General features: G+C 31.6%; 1 pseudogene across 1 annotated transcript; it reads left to right on the top strand.

Moving 5' to 3' along the window:
* Positions 1 to 5,904: 5,904 nt before the first annotated feature.
* LOC143577788 (DExH-box ATP-dependent RNA helicase DExH1-like) lies at positions 5,905 to 14,029 on the top strand (annotated as a pseudogene). Its single transcript, XR_013143169.1, has 16 exons — positions 5,905 to 6,187; positions 6,955 to 7,100; positions 7,184 to 7,283; positions 7,357 to 7,572; positions 8,428 to 8,523; positions 8,619 to 8,894; positions 9,463 to 9,666; positions 9,746 to 9,901; positions 9,971 to 10,063; positions 10,239 to 10,453; positions 10,552 to 10,711; positions 11,078 to 11,351; positions 11,721 to 11,913; positions 11,996 to 12,183; positions 13,034 to 13,402; positions 13,883 to 14,029. The product of XR_013143169.1 is annotated as a DExH-box ATP-dependent RNA helicase DExH1-like (transcript).
* Positions 14,030 to 22,483: the final 8,454 nt, after the last annotated feature.

Here is a 22,483-nt window from a genome sequence, read left to right as displayed (position 1 = left end):
ACACTAATTAAAGTGACAGTATTTAATAAACTCATTTCATTTCACAACATCGAAAATGTCACATAACAATTATCCATAAAATAACCATAAACAAGATATCACAAAATATGGCAAATTGATATTGTTCATTTTTACTAATATCCTAAGGTCTTTGATGTCGTTTTCTTCACAATCATAAATCAACCAAGACGCAAACCTGCAACATTTCATAAAATAAAGTTTGTCAACACGAAGGTCGGTGAGCAATTCATAAGTTTAATCATATTAGTATATAATAAAGATTGCCACAAAACTTGCATACGAAACGATAAATAAAAGTGGTAATTTGGATAAAGATATCGCTAAACACATTAGCGACACCTAGCTATAAGGGGATGCCAAATAGTCTAGGATTTTATAGTTATCGTTAATTGCATTACGTTAACGACACCTTGCTATAAGGGGATGCCAAATAGTCTAGGATTTTATAGTTCCACTAACCAAAAGCGATAAACACATAGGCATATGAGCATAGAACACCAAATCGAGCTATTATTTAGGTCAAGTATACAACTACGTTTGTGGTTTAAGATTCAAATATAAAGCATTTTGTTGAATAAGTATGAAATGTCACCCCCAAAATAAAAGATGGAAAATGGGGTATGAAGTACTCACCTTCAAGTAGAAAACTTGAAAGATGATAATTTGGAGATTTGTCGGAACGACGAGTTTAACGCACAATGCCTAAAAAGAAAAGAAGTCTTGAATTTAGAAAGGTTGTCTTGAAGGTCTTTAAACAAAATAAATGTTGAGAAATGTAAATAATTAAAGTTCAATGTTTAAAATGTGACTATTTAAGAATTTATAATAATAACCCTTTAAAAATGTAAGTTTGCTCGAAACCGGGTTAAAGTATCTAACCTTAATATTTACTCAACCTATGTTAAGTAATAAGGTGGGTAAAATGTAAGAATGCAAATCCCTTTGGAATAAGGATACTAAAACGGGTTTTTTTTATCGAGTGTTCGGGTTGTCGGTTCAGGTCTTGATAATTGGTCAAACCCAAAGTCAACTTTCCAAAATATTGAATGTTATGAGATAACTCAATAAAATTTACTAAGACTTAACCAAGTATGTAGTTCCATTGTTTTAGAACTAACAACGCACGTTAAGCGAGTGTTCGGTTTTGTCGGTCCAAACTTTGTTATGAGATCAAGTTAGATCAAACATTTCCAAGTACTTAAGAAAATATTTAAAAATCAATTTGTAACTATTTTTAAATAAATATACAAGTCTTTATGGCTAAAAAAAACACACTTGTGTGTCTTAAGCGAGCAAGAATCGGTTTGGTTCGGTTTCCATCTCACAACAAGTTCATAGATGGTTTCCACATATCCAAACACTAAAGAACTTGTATAATAATGTACAAATAGAAAAAAAATACCAAAAGTTAACAATAAAGTCTTTAAACAAAAGTTCGGTTTTCAGTTCGGATCGTGTTTCGGGTTAAAACCGAGGTAAGATTCTACAAACCCATAACCATAAAATTTGTAAAAATGAGTTTAAGATCTAACACTAAGTATGTTTAAACAAACAAAAACTAGTAACAAAGTTCGGTTTACGGTTTAGAGCTATTTACGGTTAAACCGAAGCATAGACTCTTAAAAACCCATAACCATGGAACTTGTAAACATGACCAACAAACTAAAATAAGCAAGATTAATATGTATGAATAAGTTATATAGATGTATATATATCAGGACACGAAGTCCTCCATGAAGCCTTGCCTTATGGGGTCCGAAACCTCACCGACCGGAATCAGATAAGTAACTACCAAAGGTAAACAAGGGGTGTATATTATATATATGCTGCACAACCATAAACAAGTATTAATAAGGATACATAAACTAATTAAGATGAAAGACCAAAATCCTTCAATAACACTTAAGAAAATAACCTTGAATCTTTGATGTTTGAGAGAGTTTTTTTTTTTTTGAGTTGTAGCAAGGGAAAATGAAGAGGAAAAGTGGTGTATATATAGGGTAATGTTGATGGTCAAATATGGGTGTGAGACACAAGAGTTTTCATGCAAAATGGATCAAGACAAAAACACAAAACAAAAAAAAAAAAATAATAATAAATAATAAATAAATAAATAAAAATAAAAATAAAAATAGGATGTTTTCAAGACCCAACAAGTGTGAAACAATATTGTAACATAAATCCATCATTTTGATTATAACATAAGCTTCGGTTTACAAATCGGGTCGGTTTACATAATAAACAAATACAAAAACGAATACAAACAAGACCCGAAATTGACGAATGTCACAGTTCGCAATCTTTTATTATATTTTAATAGTTGAGGAAAAAATAGTCAGTTTGCCAAATCCCGAATCTTTTGATTATTTCAAAAAATGTCTTTAAAATAAATTTGAAACCCGAATCATGTTTAAACTTCTAACTTTCATACTTTTGACATTTTAAAGTCAACACTTTGAGCCCATAACAAATTTGACAATAAATCTATTTTGCATTTTCAAACTTTTAAAAATACTAAAAATTTTCATTTTTTATCCGTTACAAATTTTAACCTAAATGCAGTTAACTTGTACCAAACAATGTATTTACCAACTTTTGATCCATTAATCAAATTTAAGTTACACAAAAAAACCCGAAACAAATTTTCATTTGAGAAACATGATTTATTGTTGATTTTTGAAATTCACCAAGTATTGTGAAATATATAGTAAAATAATATGTTAATATTTATATTTATATATATATATATATATATAATATAATATAAATATAGTGTAAAAAGAAAGTGAATCATTATTGATTTATTACATATATTAGGGTATATTAGTTTTGGAGGAAAAAAAATTACGAGAATTAACCAAAACATGACAAATGTCCACATTTATTTTACTTTATTAGAATATGTAGACTAGCTTTAGAAACCCATGTATTACACGGTATAAGTTAATGTATAAATTACAATAAATAATTTAATACAAATAAAATAAAAGATAGTTAAGTCTCTTTATATCATGTAAAAAATTTATTACAAATATAGTCGTTTTATATCATCAAATGTATTTGAATTTTAAATCGAGAATGAGTTGTTCTACCATCGGTATACAATAATGAAGCAATGCCACTGAAGTAACATTTAAAACAATGAGGCATTTAGATATGAAAGATGCAGTTAAAGTATTTCATAAAAAGTGCTTCACTCCATACCATAAACCCTAAATCATAAACAAAAAAATACACTGGATTTTTTTTTTTTGAGCAGCTTTCATTAAGTATCTTATACTAAATATAAAAAATTTGTTTATGATTTTTAGGACTTATTAAACATTGAATATATGTAAAAAGTAAATGAAATTATTATAGTTTTCTTCAATATGAAAATGTCTCAAAAACTAAATATTAGTGTACTCTTTAAACATAAACTCTTTTATATGCATTTTAATTTTAAAGAAAATATCTTTATGACACGTAATTATAATATATATTAATATTTGTTTTATATTAAGTATGTTTACAATATAATTTATAGCATAATAATTCAGTCAATGGAGGTTGGCCAATTAATACGGTATGTTGAATTTATAATCAATACTATATTTAGAACCAAGATATATTTTTTTTTCTTTTCCATCAATAGAAGAGAAGTGATTTTGACGAGAATTTGATAGTAAGAATTAACCTCAGAATGCCATGTGTCCAGAATTATTTTCTTTTATTAGTATGGGTAGATATGGTAGATCATTGTATATTTCTTAGAAGTATACATCACAAAAACAGATACACTAAAAAAAGTATTTGAGAGAGAACTTTTTACACAATATAAAAAGTAAAAGTTATCTTAATGCATGCTAGGAAAAATAGCAGACGAGTTATTATTGAATTGAAAATATAAGGCCTAATTCAAGAGGGGCGGTCTCCTATTAAAGAACTGAGTATGTGATTTAAAAAAACAACATAACAATTAAAATGACAATGCCCGCTACTTATAAAATTTGCAACACACATTTAACTAACCGCTCATAAAATGAATTTTTTAACGATACATAAATAAACACATATGCATAACTTCTTCTAACACCTATACGTAAAACCAAGGTTTTAGTATATGGACCAGACTTGTCTGATCGAAATTGTCCATTTTGCTTAAGTTGTTTCGATTATTTTGTTTATGGTTACGTCGATTATGCTATACTTTTTTTTGACTGTCAATTTTGGCTATGGCTTCGATTATTCGATTCTTCTTATCAATGTAAACAAAATTGTGTTTGAACAATAAAAAATCTCTTTTTAGTCAATGGTTCTTCACCTCTTGCCCACTTTGTAAACTTATAAATAGTTGATTTGTAATATTTGTTTATGGGTTAGTAGTTCTAGGTTTATTTTATTTTTTTATGGCTTTGAATTTCTTATTAAACTTATTTAGGTGATTAACTATTCTTGACGAATTTTTAATTCGGATCACTCGTTTTGGTTCTATGATGATGAAACTATGAACAATGTTAGTTTTATGATTTGATAAAATATTTTATGAAATTTACTTTTTATAATTATAAACGAGTAGATGGTAACTATCTATTTCATAACTTGATAGACCTTTACATAATTTAAAATCTATACATCTTTCAATTTAACAAAAAAACATTTAAAGTTAGTCACTATCATAGAAATGTGTTCTTTGCTCTCATTAGATAGCCCATGATGCTACGTCACCAATCACCTTAAAACATGTATTAAAATGGGTCAAAAAACATTTTACACATGGAGGTGGTGTGGTCAGAGGCGGATCTACACCAAAGCTACGCGGGTCGGCCGTCCCTTATAAATTTTTTTCTAGTGTTATGTATACTATAAATTCCCGAACGAGCCCTGTGAAATTTCAACTCCGACCCCTATAAAATATTGAAAAATGGAGAAAGAAAGAAGATTATAAAGAAAGATCGTTAGAATTTGCTTTCAGGCAAGTTTATCATAGTTGCAGGTACACAACAATGGAAGAAGATGATGGAAAGAAGATATCATTATTTTGTTTTATCTTGTAGACTAGCATAGGTAGGCACAACAAGTTTCTTTTTTCTTGGTCATTTAAATTATTGAAATATGTGAAAAACATTAAAATATTTAATATATAATAATAGAAAAAAAATGGTGGCTGTTTTGTTTTATTGTTTTTTAAGTATATACCCAAACAAAATTAATATTCTTAAACTACATAAACTTTTGTGTGATTTAAGTATAATCAAAGTTCAACGTCATTTTAATTCTAGCGTATAAGTATTAACTTTGTAAATCATTGTAGTTTTTCTCTTTTGCATGGCCCTATATCCTAGGAATGTCAAACTTGGTGATGTTATAATTAGATTTTATATAATGAAAATACTTGGAAAACAATTTTAAATATATTTTATTTTAATTATATACTTTTAGTGACGTTTCATGTGTATTTTTTGTTTGCATGGTATTTTGTTTGATAGTCTTTTTTTATATGGCCCGACCAGAGATGTCGAACCGGACCCCAAAAATTTTTTTTTAACCCGATAATCAACTGAGCATTGACCCAAAATTTCCGACACCTGTGAAAAAATTTTCTGGATCCGTCACTGGGTGTGGTTAGCTGACGGTGAAGATAACAGGGGGGGGTCGGGAGGGGGTGTGGATGAAGGAAATTAGAAACCTTTCCTACGCGTTTTAATTCTTTTTAAAACATTCACGCGATTTAACTGTTACTAGTGTAAGTGTTCAAGAAGTGGTTTATGTTTGTAACATGACCAACTCAACTTCTCAAAATCGATATACATTATTCTCTTTTGTTAAGTTACACAAAGCAAAATACATTACACAACATTTTTTATTTTTTTTTTAGTTCGTGCACGCTCACACTCAACTGTCCACCACCGCCATTAATAATATAAGTGCGATGCGAGTGCATTTTACCTCACTTTCACTTTCTCCGCGTTTCATCACTACTCATTACTACTCTTACTTCCGAACCACTTTTCATCTCTCAACCGCTTCCATGTCTTACCGCCCTAATTCTCAAGGCGGCCGTCGCGGCGGCGGTCGTGGCGGCGGTGGCCGTGGCGGTGGTCGTGGCGGAGGCGGCGGAAGAGGCGAGCAACGATGGTGGGACCCTGTTTGGCGAGCTGAACGGCTTAAGCAAATGCAAGGAGAGGTTAATTTCGTTCAATTCGTTGTTTCTGTTTTACGTATGAAGTTAGTTTTATTCCTAGGGTTTTACATTTCAAATGAATCGCTAATAAGTTTATGCTTGTAAGTTGTAAAATATACATTGCTCCACTTGTTAAAATCAGTTAATGATTGATGGAGGTATAAATTTGAAGTTGTTGAAGAAAAATTAGGGCTGGAATCGAACCGAGCCTTGTTCATGCTTGTCGGTTAAGCTTTTATCGTATAAGCGGATGGTTCACAAACAGCTAACCGGACAAAATTTCTTATTCGTGAACGGTCACAAACCAAATGGATGAACACAAACAATATTATATTTGATTTGGCTAACCGAGAATGGTAAATGTCAACCGGTCCATCCGGCTACCAAGTTTGTGACTTTGTGTTGGTGTTTTTTTTTTTAAATATATATTCATATGTCAACTTTACATATAAATTATTACATAATACTCAAATATATTTTTGTTTTATAGTTAATTTTTTTCTTAAATCTATATGATAAGATTAGAAAAGTCATTAAAAAGTATTAAAAACCTTTAATGAACATACATTAACGATCATAAAGGAACTCGTTATCGAACGCTCACAACATGATTGAACAAACTTGGCCTTTGTTCGTGTTAGTTCATTTAGTTAATCAAATGAAATTCTTTGTTCATGTTCGCTTATTTATTAAAGTAATTTCCCGCCGAATGTTTGGTTCATTTACAGCCCTAAGGAAAATGATTCTGAAATCTGAATGATGATTCTCAGGTTGAGGCTTTTGATAAGAACCACTGGTGGGGAAAAATGGAGGAAATGAAGAGGGGAGGAGATACAGAACTGATAATAAAGCATTTCTTCAGTAGAAATGATCAACAAACTGTTTCTGATATGGCATATCAGCTGGGGCTTTATTTGTAAGTGCCACATTTATTTTCTTCAAATGATCAACAAACTGTTTTACCATTGATGCATTTATATTCTCTTTGTGGAAAGAAAGCCATGCATATAATAAAGGGAAGGCACTTGTGGTGAGCAAAGTTCTATTGCCAAGTTACCGAGCAGATCTTGATGATCGTCATGGATCTGCACAAAAAGAGGTACATTTTGGTGTTTTGACTAATGCAAGTTTACATGTTATTCTTATTTGTGAATACATATCTTGTTTTGTAGATACATATGTCCTCGGAAACTGAGAGAAGAGTTGAGAATCTGTTAGATAGTTCATCAGGGGCTCAAAGTGTTGACAGATTTTCTGGTACATCTGTTCAGAGTGCTAAACAAGTGCCTCAAGAATCAGATAAGACAGCTGGCATGTCGGTAATGGAGACGGATAGTGCCAAGAAGGCACTTAGTGTTGAGCTAAAAGAAAGGCAGGATAAGCAAAAGGTAACCTATTTTGTAGAGGCGATAAGATTGCCAGATTGGGTGGGTCAGGCAACGGTTTAAAATGGGTTCAGGTTAATACGGGCCATTTCTAAGGCCTGTAAACGAACCGAATGCTCAATGAGCAGTTCGTGAACTGTTTAGTGGGAAGTTTGTTTATTTTATAAACAAACGGACATGAACAACTTTTTTTGTTCTTAGTTAAACGAACAGACATGAACACATGTCTCATTTGTTTGTTTACGCTCGTTGTCATTACAACTTAAGTCTAGTTTTAATAACTTTTAAGGCCCAGTACATTGCTTTTCACATTATCTTCAACTGGCTTTAGCTCGGTTATGCTCGTTCATTTATGTTCAGTCATGTTCATTCATTTACGCTCATGAACACTCCTTTGTACTGTTAAGAAACGAACATAACACGAGCTTAATGGACGAAGATGGACAAGAAAAACATGTTCGTTATTTTTCACGTTTGATCATTTGTTCGGTCGAAGTTAGATAAACATGCTCTGATCGTGTTCATACGGTTCGTTTACAAGCGTACATTTCTTAATATGTGCCAAAACGAGTCAGGTCCAGTTGACCTGACCTGTAAACACTTATTGGGTTTTTATTTTATTTTTCCTAAATAATCAGTGCTCTTGTTAAAATTACAAAAACTATATTTTTACCAATAATAATTTGTGTACACTGTACACAATAACAATTAAGGAAACTAGACTTTGGAGATGAATACCCATCTGACCCATATTGTGATTTGACCCATCTGATTAGCCCATTCAGAATTTATCACTAATGCTATATTGTATCGTGTTCTCAACATTCTGGTTGCGTTTAATAATTTACAACCTTGTAGGAATCTGATGCTGTTAAGGCCATGTGCTCGTTTAGAGAGAAGCTTCCTGCACACAAAATGAAATCTGAGTTTTTAAAAGCTGTTGCTGCTAACCAGGTTCTTATAATCTTATCAACTTGTTGGCTTCCATTATTATTCAAGAAAATAACAATCTATTGAAGCTGCTTATATTTTTGGAAATAACGATACAGGTATTAGTGGTTTCTGGCGAAACAGGGTGTGGCAAAACTACACAGCTTCCTCAGTTCATATTAGAGGAAGAGATATCATCTTTACGTGGGTCCCACTGCAATATTACATGTACCCAACCCCGCCGTATATCTGCAATATCTGTTGCTGCTCGTATATCTAATGAAAGGGGAGAAAACCTTGGCGAGACTGTCGGTTATCAGATCCGTTTGGAATCAAAACGATCCGAACAAACACGATTATTGTTCTGCACAACTGGAGTGTTGCTTCGAAAACTGGTATTTTTTGTTTATTATCATTAATAAGATTTTATTTCTCAAATATGAATATATGGTTCTCTCGCAAAAGAACCCTAAAGTCCAGTGAAATGTTCATGAACCATTTGGCTAGAAGTTTGTCTTTTGATTAAATGAACACGAAAACACGTCTTGTTCGTTCATTTATGTTCGTTAACACTCGTTTACGCCCATTTTTATAACTATATATATTTTTTTGTAAAGTTTTAGGTCCATCACAATTTAGTATAGTTCTATGGATTTTAAATATCATGCATTAGAATTTGGTCTAGTTATATAAACCTTTTAAGCCCAACAAACAAATGTTTGTTATTTTGTTTTCTGTCAATTTATTTTTGGTTCTTCTATGTTCGGTTATGTTTGTGACTTTGTTCATTTACATTCTTGAACCGTTTGTTTATACTGTAGATGAATGAACATGAACACATCCATTTCTTAACGAACTAACACAAACAAGAAAAGCCCATTTATTCATGTTTGATCGTTTGTTTGGGTAAAGTTAAACAAGCTTGTTGGATCGTTTACAAGTTCTCTCTAATTATATTTTCAGGTTCAAGATCCGAGTTTAACAGGTGTCAGTCATTTGTTGGTTGATGAAATCCATGAAAGAGGAATGAACGAGGACTTTCTTTTAATTATTTTGCGTGATCTTCTTCCTAAACGTCCCGATTTGCGATTAATATTAATGAGTGCTACAATTAACGCTGACTTGTTCTCCAAATACTTTGAAAACGCCCCAACTATTCATATCCTGGTACTACTTTTGTCATGCCGTGAAATATATTTAACATTTGTTATTTGGTTAATAGTAAGTATTATATTTATATTACCAGGGCTTGACTTTTCCTGTGCAAGAGATGTTTCTGGAAGATGTGCTCGAGAAGACTCGCTATGCAATAAAATCCGAGGCTGATAATTTTCAGGGTTATTCAAGGAGGAAGAGGAGACAACAGGAAACTAAAATTGACCCCATAACTGAGAACTTTGAGGTATTATTTATTTATACATATTATCTTATTAGTGTTAAGACTGATATCGAGCTAATTTTGGTATTGCAGGATGCTGACATCAGCTCAGTATACAAAAACTATAGTGCAAGTACCAAACAGTCACTTGAAGCTTGGTCCGGTTCAGAAACAGACTTGGGCCTTGTATGTGTTATGCAAATACATGCGCTTATACTTTATAGATAGATACACATATTGATGTATGCATATAGATGGACATATATTAGTGAACCATTAGGGTTTAAAACCAGTTCAGCTCAAACATTAACCAAATGAGTTCAATATATTGAAGCTTTTGTTTTTTCAAAACTTTATACAGGTAGAAGCAACTATTGAGTATATCTGTCGTCACGAAGGTCCAGGGGCGATTCTGGTGTTTCTTACAGGATGGGATGAAATTTCAAAGCTGCTTGACAATGTCAAAACCAACAATTTTATTGGTGATCCTACAAAATTTCTTGTTCTTCCTCTTCATGGTTCAATGCCTACTATCAACCAACGTGAAATCTTTGACCGACCTCCTGCTGGCATGAGGTTTGACTTTTCTACCATTAGGATTATTTTATAAATAACTTTTTAAACTAAATTATATATCATTCACTTAAAATATCTTTTCTTTTTTTTCTTGATAGGAAAATTGTTTTGGCGACTAATATTGCTGAGAGTAGTATAACCATAGATGATGTGGTGTATGTGATTGATTGTGGGAAAGCCAAGGAGACTAGTTATGATGCTTTAAACAACCTTGCGTGTTTGCTACCATCATGGATATCAAAAGCTTCAGCACATCAGGTATCCACCTGTAAATGAACCGACTGTTTGGTGAACCGTTCGGCGTGTTCATTTATTTAATAAACGGACATGAACAAAACTTCACACGTGTTTGCTCATTAAAATTTGTTTATGTTTGCTAGTTTACGTTTGTTTAGTTCGTTGTTTTTGTATATTTATTTTGGTTTTTTAGGCTCATATTTTAGTATAGTTTAATGAAATAACGATATCACTCTCAATTTAGTTTAGTTATGTTGATTATTTTGGCTCAACAGATTGATGCTCTTGTTTACTTATAATTTGTGTTTGCTCAGTTTATGTTCGTGAGCGAAAATAAACGAGATTGTCACTCTTGTTTCTCATGTTATTATCTGGTGGTGTTGACAGAGACGGGGCCGTGCCGGTCGGGTACAACCTGGCGTTTGTTATAGATTATATCCAAGAACGGTTCATGATGCTATGCTTCAATATCAGCTACCTGAAATTCTTAGAACACCTTTGCAAGAACTGTGCTTGCAGATTAAAAGCTTGCAACTTGGAGCCATTGGGTCCTTCTTGTCCAAAGCACTTCAGCCCCCGGATGCACTCTCGGTTCAAAATGCCGTTGAACTTCTTAAAACCATTGGAGCTCTAGATGACGCAGAAGAGCTCACTCCACTTGGTATGATGCTCAGTGTTTGTCATACTCATTTGTCACCACCGATGGTGGTAAATTCATCGGGTTGGGTAACAGGTCAAACTTTAAATTCATCAGGTTGGGTAACAGGTCAAACCGGTAATATCTGATGTCTGTCTGAATTGACCCGGAACACATTTTATCTGAAGTTTCTATGCACATAGCACAAAGTCCTAACAATCTAAACATTTACCCTTTCTAGTAGTTTCTTTTCTGAGCAAATTTTTTTTAATTAACCTGTTTTACTTGTTCAAAGATAAAAACAACCCAGTTTGACCTATTTCTAGTAAATGGGTCGAAATTGCCACACCAAGGTATTTGATTATTAATTTAAAAAGTTATGTAAATGAACAGGACGCCATTTGTGCACTCTGCCAGTGGAGCCCAATATCGGAAAAATGCTTCTTATGGGTTCGATTTTCCAATGCGTTAATCCCGCTTTAACAATCGCTGCCGCACTTGCATCTCGCAGCCCTTTTGTTCTTCCAATTAACCGGAAAGAGGAAGCTGATGAAGCAAAAAGACTCTTTGCTGGTGATTCATGCAGGTAAGAATCTTCTGGAACCATCTAATTGTACAAGTCCTCATCATTCTGGAACATTCAGTTTCATTTTGTGCGGTTTATGCAGTGACCATATTGCCCTTCTTAAAGCATTTGAAGGGTGGAAGGAAGCAAAACGGGCCGGAAATGAAAAATCATTTTGTTGGGAAAATTTTTTTGTCAATTCAAACTTTGAAAATGATAAGCGACATGCGGCTTCAATTTCTTGATCTTTTATCTGATATTGGCTTTGTGGATAAGTCAAAGGGTGCAAATGTAAGTTTCTAATTCAGATTTTGTTTTCTAACGGGTCAAACTGGTCAAGTGGGTCAAAATGGTCCATCAAAGCGTTTTATTCACACATAAAGATAAAGATACAAGTCTAGGCTTGTAAACAAAGATAAAGATACAAGTCTAGGCTTGTAAACAAACTGAACGGACATGAGCGGAGCATGTTATTTTTCGATCATTTAACTTAATGCAAACAAACGAACAAACAAAGACAGTTAAGCGAACGAGGTTTTCATGTTCGTTCGTTAATAACATGAGTGCATGACCATGTTTGTGTTCGTTTATGTTCTTTCATTAACGGTATAAACGAACGTGTCAGGAAGGTTCGTTTACAGGAACGAACATAACTAAACGCAGATGAATGAACTTAACTGAGCTAAGATTAGTTAAAAGTAATGTGAAGATCAAGTTATGTATTTTTAATAAATATATAAATGAGCGTAAACTATCGGCCTAAAAAGCGTAAACTAATAGACATAAATGAACAAACATAAAAAATTTAAATGAGTGAATGAGACATGCATTCATGTTTGTTTAACTAAACCAACAATTCTTTTGTTCATGACTTCATGTTCGTCCGTTTATTACATAAACGAGAACAAAAACAAATTTAACTGAAACGTTCACAAATATAAAAGAATTGAAATGAGCGAATGTGACATTGCTCGTGTTTGACATAAACTAACTTGTTGAATGATTCACGAATTTGTTTATAGGCCTATGAAATTTGGTCAACGGTTGACCCAATACGTACGCTTATTCACCCTTTTGGTCTGTTACCTCTCAGTATCTTTTAAATTGCATTTTTTATTTTTATTCTTTTATGTGCTTTCAGGTTTATAACCAATATAGTGATGACATGGAAATGGTATGTGCAATACTATGTGCCGGGTTGTACCCAAACGTGGTGCAATGCAAACGAAGAGGAAAACGAACCGCTTTGTACACGAAAGAAGTTGGAAAAGTTGATATTCATCCCGCATCTGTGAATGCGGGTGTTCATATTTTCCCGCTTCCTTATTTGGTTTATAGTGAAAAGGTGAAAACAAGCAGTGTATACATTCGGGACTCGACAAATATATCAGATTATGCTTTGTTAATGTTTGGTGGGAATCTAATTCCAAGCAAAAACGGAGATGGAATTGAGATGCTCGATGGGTATCTTCAGTTTTCTGCTTCCAAGAGTGTGTTGGGATTGATAAAGGTAAGTATTTTGTTAGATGTGACAATATGTGGTGGGTTGAGTAACGGGTCCAATTTTTTTGGGTCAAATCATGTTGGGTTGGTGTGAAACATAGATATGCTACAAGCTGAAAACCATAGATATCAAACATGTTTATGTTTCAAAATTAGATCCCAAAGATGTTACGCTTCCAAGTGTTATCTTATATTAGGTGTCAAAATGAGTAGGTTGGATCGTATTGGTACGGGCCTTCCTAGATTGGGTTAATCTCCGAACACTTTTTGTCTAAAGATTTTAATCTAAGTTTCATATATTACTAGTAACACCTTAAAATTCTTGGAATAAATTGATTTATGTTTTATGAATTTAAATACATTTTGTGGTACAAATTCCACCCATTTGACAATTGTACTATATTTATTATTTACTTTTAATGATAAACATCTTCAATGTTGAGCAATGGTACCATAGTTATAATATCTTTAATGTTGATTGTTGCAGAAACTAAGAGGGGAAGTAGATAGATTATTGAAAAGGAAGATTGAAGACCCTAAGTTGGATGTTAATGTTGAAGGTAAAGGAGTTGTTGCAGCTCTTGTTGAGTTGCTGCACAACCAGAATGTTCGTTATTAAACATTTGTTTTTGTTATTGTTTTTGTAATCAATTTTGGATCTCAATATGGATAATAGACAAATGAAGCAAGTTATTTATGGTTCTTTATTAGTAGGCCCTCTTTAGTTTCTTTGTTAGATTTTATGTTACAAATAGATGCTACTTGTATTGACTGAAGCCCGATTGCTACAATTGATAGATGATTTGTTGATAAGAAGAATCGATTCTCTAAACAGTATTTGTTTTTAAATGTTTTGGGAGCATTGTTCTCAAAATGTATTCTACAAATTTTTATATACATGTCACTGATTTGAAGAATAACTGTTATTTGTAGAATACATTTGGGGATGAAAAAGAAATTTCAAGATTTCAGATTGGTTAGTTTATTTTAGGATGACAATATCTAATTTATTTAGCCTATATAATATGTTAAAATTTATTATGTATTATGTATTTACAGAAAAGTTTTAACTAGTTGGCTTTATGGTTATGAAAATAATGGTAATTTTGTGATTTGTCAAATACTATAACAGCAACAATATCTTTTTTCACCTTATTTTTGCACAGTGTTATGTAATTCTTTAAAAAGTCAAAAGTAGGTTAGGTTTACACTTTACACACTTAAAGCCGATTGCGGTAATATGTGAAACATGTTTCTTTTTAATGAAGTTGTCAAGGTAAATAACTTAGCTTAAATGTAACATCTAGGTTGGTTTTTCCGGTATTTTTCTTGAAGAGGTAAGGGAGTTGTGTATTCTTTTATTTTCTTTAGTGAAGTTTGCCGGATAATGCCTCTTTTAGCTAATAAAGAATTAAATAAGAATTAAGCTTGCATTTATTATTACTTAAATCTAGATATCTTATTATCAATCCATTTGGTTGATAAATAAGTTGTTACTAATCAAAGGGACTTTAGAGTAGTCGTATCTAGGAATTAGACAAAGCTTTGAAGGGTGAAGCTTCAAAGCTCATAGGCGACAAAAGAATTGCCGTTAGAAAAAAATGTCGTTACTAACGCGTATAAGATAGGGTTGATTGTGTTTATTAGTTTGAATAATGAATTAACTTCTATTGATTACATCTACGTCATGTTTAATTACCATTGGACTTGGGCCATTTCATGTTTATATTAATTTTATAACCAAGTCACGAATCCAATCTTTTTGTAACAGGGTCAGTCTTAAGGAACGAAGCTCGGTCTTAATTGGACCCACTCTGAACACCGGCGTGGACCTACAAGATGGGCTAGCTAGGTCTGATTGCTACCGGCTTGGACCAATTCTTAACTTTTCAAAATACATCAAATTATTTATGGGAACAGTTGGGAAGTAGCATATAAACTAAGAGAATAAATATTATTGGTATTTTTTATGTATTTATTTCAAATGGTTGAATCCAACAACTCAAACTCAAACTCAAACCTAACCGGCTAACATCAATTGGCTCAAGTGCTCAACCTATCTCGACAACTCAAGCCAGAATTTTAGATTGGTGAATAAGAATAAGAATCCATAATATATATAAATAAAACCCTTAAAATCCTACGTGTCGCGATGTGGTCGTTCCCTCCTTTTATGGAAGTCACTAGATTGCTTGATTTTTAAATGGAGGTCTCTCATTGATTTAACCCAAATTCATGGGTATGGTCTTACCAAAACCAGATAGCTCTTAAATGAGTTATAACATTTCATTAAATTTAAAATTAATCTTACCAATTATTTGATATGAAAATCCTATAAAATAGAGATATACTAAAATTTAATATCCAATTTAAAAAAAAAAGATATTATTTATAATTAATAAACAATTTTATAGTAAAAAACATAAGCGGGTTATGGGTCACCAAATCCAGATAACTTTTAAACGGGTTATAACATATCATTTATTTTTGAAACCCTGCCATCATCAAGCCCTAAGTATATTATTAACTTTTTTACAATAAAGAAAATTAAAATCCAAAAAATAAATATTAAAAAACGAAAAATGTAAAACAATTATTCTCTCAAGCCATCAGATTGCTTTATTTGTAAATCAAGGCTTCTCACGCATTTGACCCGAATTCACGGGTAAAGGTCTTACAAACCTCAGATAGCTCTTAAATGGATTATAACATCTTATTATATTAAAAATTAATCTTATCATATATTTGATATGAAAAACCTATAAAATAGGGATATACTAAAAATTAATATCCTATTTTATTTAAAAAAGGTATTATTTATATAATTAAGAAACAATTTTATAATAAAGAAAATAAACGGGTAATGAGTATCACCAAACCCAGATAGATTTTAAACCGGATTATAACATCATTTATCTGTGAAACCATTTTATCATCAAATCTTAAGTATATTAGTTACTAACTTTTTTACAATAAATAAAATTAAAATCCAAATATATATATATATATATAATAAAAAAACCACAGTTTTCTAAAAAACTAGTTAAATCAATCCAAACCATCCATTTTTTAGATCAATGGTTAATATACATAGTGGCAATTAGGTAATTAAATGAAAACTAAAGAAGATTAATTAAGAAGATTAAGGATAAAATTGGTAAACTGGAAAAATATTAATTCTTAGTTTCCTAAAAATTCTCACTCTCTCTCATAACCTTTTTAGTTTTTTATTATCCTACTTTATTTAATATTTGTTGGCAGAAAAAAATACTTATTGCCTTCCAAAAAACAATACATAGAACTATCAACAATAAAAAAGTTGGAAAATCTAAACACAAAATTCAAATAAAGAATTTCCAGCTTTATCTTGATTCATTGTATATTATTGGATTTTCCAATTTTCTAGTTTTATGATTTCAATTTCCAGAGATTTTATGCTTTCGTCTTATCTAAAATGTCCAACAATTTTTAATTTTATTCTAATTTCCTATTATTAGAATAAATGAACCTTTATTTTTATTGTTATTTTTATCGCACATGCTAAAACAAAGTTAGCCCTAATGATACATATATGTAACAACATATATACACATATGTTATTATACTAAAACTATATACTTTCATGTTTGTATCTGTTTATACATATGTAGCTCTAGTATATACATAGTTATATATATATGTAACAACATGTATACACATATGTTATTATATCAAAACTAAATACTCTTGTGTTCATATACGTTTACACATATGTAGCTCTATTATTTTTGCATTTTGAAAGGGGTCATACTAAAATACATATATGTAACTTAATCATATACATATATGTAAAAATAAATTATGAAGTTACATATATGTAAACTAACGTGTTCATGCTTTTTTTTGTAACAAATAGTTAAATACATGTAAATCAAACGGGCTCTTTGTGTAATTATAGAGTTACATGCATAACAACAATGTTCTTATTTGTCATATATTTATAGTGAAATGAGTGTACTCAAAATCGCTAAAAACGTTAAAAAAAATTAATCATAAAAATGTGTATTCTTTTCTGAAACCACACAAAATATCTACGCTAAATTCAATTTAAATAGAATAAGTGGATAGTAAAACAAAAATACAAACGCATATTAATATTTTTAATACAAACGATAAAATAAAATAAAATAAAACAAAGACATTGGAAATTGATGGTTGAATGCCATTCCAACATATTTATAAATGATAAGATCTAAATTGTCTTGGTGTATCATGTATGCATAGACGATTCCTTAGGTAATTTATTAAATATGTAAAGTATATTATATTTGAAAAAAAAGATCCACTTCAACAATTACGGGAGATAAATTAGGGATTGTGCTTAAATACAGTAAAACCAAATTACTATAATATCCTTACAATAAGAAATATAAAAAAGAAAATTTGTGATTGGCCCATTAGAGTTCTCATGGTTTTTAAGTTAAGGAGTGGTTTTCATTTGAACTCTCCTATATATATATATATAGAATCAGGATCATGTGAGAACTTTTTAGGAATTAAGAACTATGAGAACCATTTTGGACCACAAAAAAACCCAAAAATAAAAAAAAATCATAAAAAAAAAACACACAAAAATAAAAAAAGTAAAAAAACCAAAGTTCTTATTTATCATCCCGATTTCTAAAAAAAAAAAGTAAAAAAAAATTCTCGGTTTAGCAAAATTATACATATACATATATGTATAATATGTACATATATGTACACACATGTTTTTTTCCTATGCACATATGTATAATTTAAGGTAAATGATAATGTACATATGTGTACATTACATAACTAAAGATTAAATGAAAGTATACAAATGTGTATAGGTATAATACGAATTAAAAAGAAAAAAAATCGGTTTTTTTTATTATACATATATGTATAATATGTACACACATGTTTTTTCCTATACACATATGTATAATTTAAGGTAAATGATAATGTACATATGTGTATATTACGTAACTAAAGATTAAATGAAAGTATACATATGTGTATAGGTATAATACGAATTAAAAAGAAAAAAAGTTTTTCGGTTTTTTTTAATGAAATCGGAATGAAATATAAGAATTTTGGTTTTTTTACTTTTTTAAAATTTTTGGTTTTGTTTGTTTCATAATTTTTTTAATATTTTTTTAGTTGTCCAAAATGGTTCTCAAAGTTCTTAATTTGCCAATGGTTCTCTTAGGATCCTTACCCTATATATATATATATATATATATATATATATATATATATATATAAAAGGGTTCAAATAAAAATAAAGAGCTTTATATGAATGGTAAGAACTAATAGATTTTTGACATTTGGCATTAAAACCTTGGTAAAAGAATAATTTTAGGAAACTATGTCGGTTATAATGGTGAAAGAGTTATTCTAGGAAACTATGTCGGTTTTTGGTAATTTTAAATCTCAACAATTAATTAACATGATACAAAGGCTATGATTTATTCCTAGTCTTCTTAGAAAACTATCTCTTTTTATTTAAACTCATCCCTAGGATCCTAAGAGAACCATTGGCAAATTGAGAACTTTGAGAACCATTTTGGACCACAAAAAAAAGCGTCTAAAAATATTTAAAAAATTATAAAACAAAAAAAAAACAAAAAATTTAAAAATGTAAAAAAATCAAAATTCTTATATTTCATTGCGGTTTCATTTAAAAAAAAAACCGACTTTTTTTTTCTTTTTAATTCGTGTTATACCTATACACATATGTATACTTTCATTTAATCTCTAGTTACGTAATGTACGCATATGTACATTATCATTTACCTTAAATTATACATATGTGTATAGGAAAAAACATGTGTGTACATTTTATACATATATGTATAATAAAAAAAACTGATTTTTTTTCTTTTTAATTCGTATTATACCTATATATATGTATACTTTTATTTAATCTCTAGTTACGTAATGTACACATATGTACATTATCATTTACCTTAAATTATACATATGTGTATAGGAAAAAAACATGTGTGTACATATATGTACATATTATACATATATGTATAATTTAGCTAAACCGAGAATTTTTTTTACGTTTTTTTAGAAACCGTGATGATAAATAAGAACTTTGGTTTTTTTACTTTTTTTATTTTTGTGTTTTTTTTTATGATTTTTTTTATTTTTGGGTTTTTTTGTGGTCCAAAATGGTTCTCAAAGTTCTTAATTCCCAAAAAGTTCTCACATGATCCTGATCCTATATATATATATATATATATATAAGGGAGGGATATTTTGATAACCATGTTGAATTTTAAGAACTTAAGAACTCAATTCTAGGCCACACATTTAATTAAATAGATTGGAATATGTGGTTGAGATTAAATCTGGCAAAAAAGTCAAAGTAGGAGAGAAAATAAATATATAAGTGATTACACTAACTTTTACGTCCGTTACACATGTGTAAAAAGTCGACTCGGTCCGTAAAAAATTCTGTAATTTTTTTACGTGTATGTTACTTACATATATTACGCATGTGTAAATAAAAATTCAAAAAAAAAAAAAAATCGTTCACTGAGTTCGTAAAACTCAAAGGGGTTCTTAATTGAAATCTCCCCTATATATATATACATATAAGAATATTAAAACATATCTTAAACAAGCACCCTATAATCCCGATCGCTAAGTTAAGAAAAATAATAAAAGAGTCCCATACGAGCGGAATGTCCTTTGTGATGTGTTAAAACGAGCGGAGATCTTGGCAAAAAAAAAAAAAAAAGCTTCTATGAATTTCCTGACAGATCCACTTGAAGGGAGGCTTACTCTCCGGCCAACAAACATTCTTGTGTTTGGATGGGCAGGAGGAAACACGCTTGTATAGACCTTAGTGTACCATCCCACCTTGTAGGGTTTAGGGATACCGAGTTTGTTGTTAGGCAGACCGTGCTAAGTATGAGAAAGCATGTGCCGAGAATCAACGCGTCTCAATTTCTTTTGTTTTTGATACATTTGGGTCTCTTGCCCCTGAAGCTATTACGCTTCTGAAAAGAGTTTAGTGGGTCATGCACAGTAACTTATCGACGCAAAAAACTATAACTTTGTTTTCAGTATGATTTGTTTTGTCATTCAAAAGGGGGTGGTGGCGCAGTTTGTTATCCGCTTATCTATCTCTCTATTACAATTGAATCCTTTTGTTCAGTTATGAATGAATATCATAATGTCCCATACCCAAACTTTTAAAACGTTTTAAGTTTAAGGGTGTTTTCACATTTAATGAGACTAGAATAATGATGGATTATTATATCGATGGAGATGCGTTCTAAAATATAGGCCAATGTAACACGTTTATAAACATTTGAAAGAGAATGAATCGGAAATGCTCAACGTTGTCAACTAACAATAATGATTGATGGTATAACTCAGCTGTATCACACAAATTATGTTAGTTATAGCACCCGAGTTTTGAAAAAATATATAAAATATTTATTTTATATATTGAAATTTGGTGGATGTTTTTAAATAATAAATGATCTATCTTTATTTCATTGAAAGTTCCTTAGTTCAATGCTTCGTCTAGGCGTACCCCACTTGGGTGCTACTGATCATGCTACATTCAACAACTTGTTTCTTTTTGTTTTTTAGCATTTCACTGAAAGCATACGTACATATGCACATAAAATATATGAAAACAAATTAAGCCAGTTAAACCTATAATATAAAACATTTTCTTAAAGCTATAGCGGGTGCTGCGGTTCATGCATAGCAGTGCAAAAGTGGCAAGTTGCTTAAGAACATGACATCGATCGTTGGCGGTTGAAAGATTTGGATTTAATTAATTTATGACAGAATTACAAATTTTGTCCTTTAAAAAAAGCCAAAAACCGGTTCGTGTCCTTTTCTAAGTTTCCTTGCAGGCGGTGTCCTTTAAACTTTTTTTTTCTACACGTTATGTCCTTTACGCTAACTGGGTTAGAAAAACTCAGTTAAATGCCCTCACGTGAGACGCATGTGAGGGCATTTTTGTCTTTTTGCCTACCCTTCTTCTTCTTCTTCTTCAGATATGAACACCTCTAAATAAACCCAGATTCCGGTCAAACTCGCCAAGGGATCACCACCGCCACCATAGCTCCGCCACCAGCCACCGCCGGAGAACCCATAAACCCAGATTCCGGTCAAACTCGCCGGAGAAGACACAAACCCATCTCCGGAGAAGACACAAACCCAGATTCCACTCTTTATCCCCATCTCTTTCTCTCATCTCTCTTTCTCTCATCCCCATCTCTTCCAGATCCAACATCAGGGCAGCCACAAAACCACAAAACCTAATTAACCTACAACAACAATTCAACATAATCGAAGCAGCCACTTGCACACCATACCACCAAACAACCATAATAACACCATCGCACTTAATATCTAAAATTAGTGTTCTAAATAGCTTATTAGGTATGAAATTAGGGTTTCCGACGGACAACAACCACATCGCCGTTAAGATCTAAAATAAGGGTTTCCGGCGGAACACTAATCGAGGTCTTGGTACACTTACCGTCCCTTTATTCATTTGGTCACTAGTCCGATTGGACTTCTAATCATCGTCTAATGCTTCAATCACCACCAATCGCTACAAAGGGAGCTTCTTTTGGTCGCCGGAAACGAGAAGGCTTGTACCCTCTACTGTCGTCGCAAACAAGCAACCTCGTGATGCCCAAACCATGTTAGTATACACCGGTTTTGTGGCTGCCCTGATGGTGGTGGTGTTAGTAACGGTGGCAGGTGGAGGTCATGGTGGCTAGGAGAGAGAGAGATGAGAGAAAGAGATGGGGATAAAGAGTGGAGGTCATGGGAATACCGTAATTGTTACCGGATCTGTGTGTTAATAGATACAGAAGAAGAAGAAGAAGAAGAAGGGTAGGCAAAAAGACAAAAATGCCCTCACATGCGTCTCACGTGAGGGCATTTAACTGAGTTTTTCTAACCCAGTTAGCGTAAAGGACATAACGTGTAGAAAAAAAAAGTTTAAAGGACACCGCCTGCAAGGAAAGGACACGAACCGTAATTTGGCTTTTTTTAAAGGACAAAATTTGTAATTGGGTCTTAATTTATTGAATTTTAA

This window comes from Bidens hawaiensis, unplaced genomic scaffold (assembly GCF_021521415.1).
Source record: "Bidens hawaiensis isolate Kalapana, Puna unplaced genomic scaffold, B.hawaiensis_p1.1 tig00001461_1, whole genome shotgun sequence".
Classification (NCBI taxonomy): Eukaryota; Viridiplantae; Streptophyta; class Magnoliopsida; order Asterales; family Asteraceae; genus Bidens; species Bidens hawaiensis.
This window is presented reverse-complemented; position numbering and strand designations above follow the sequence as displayed.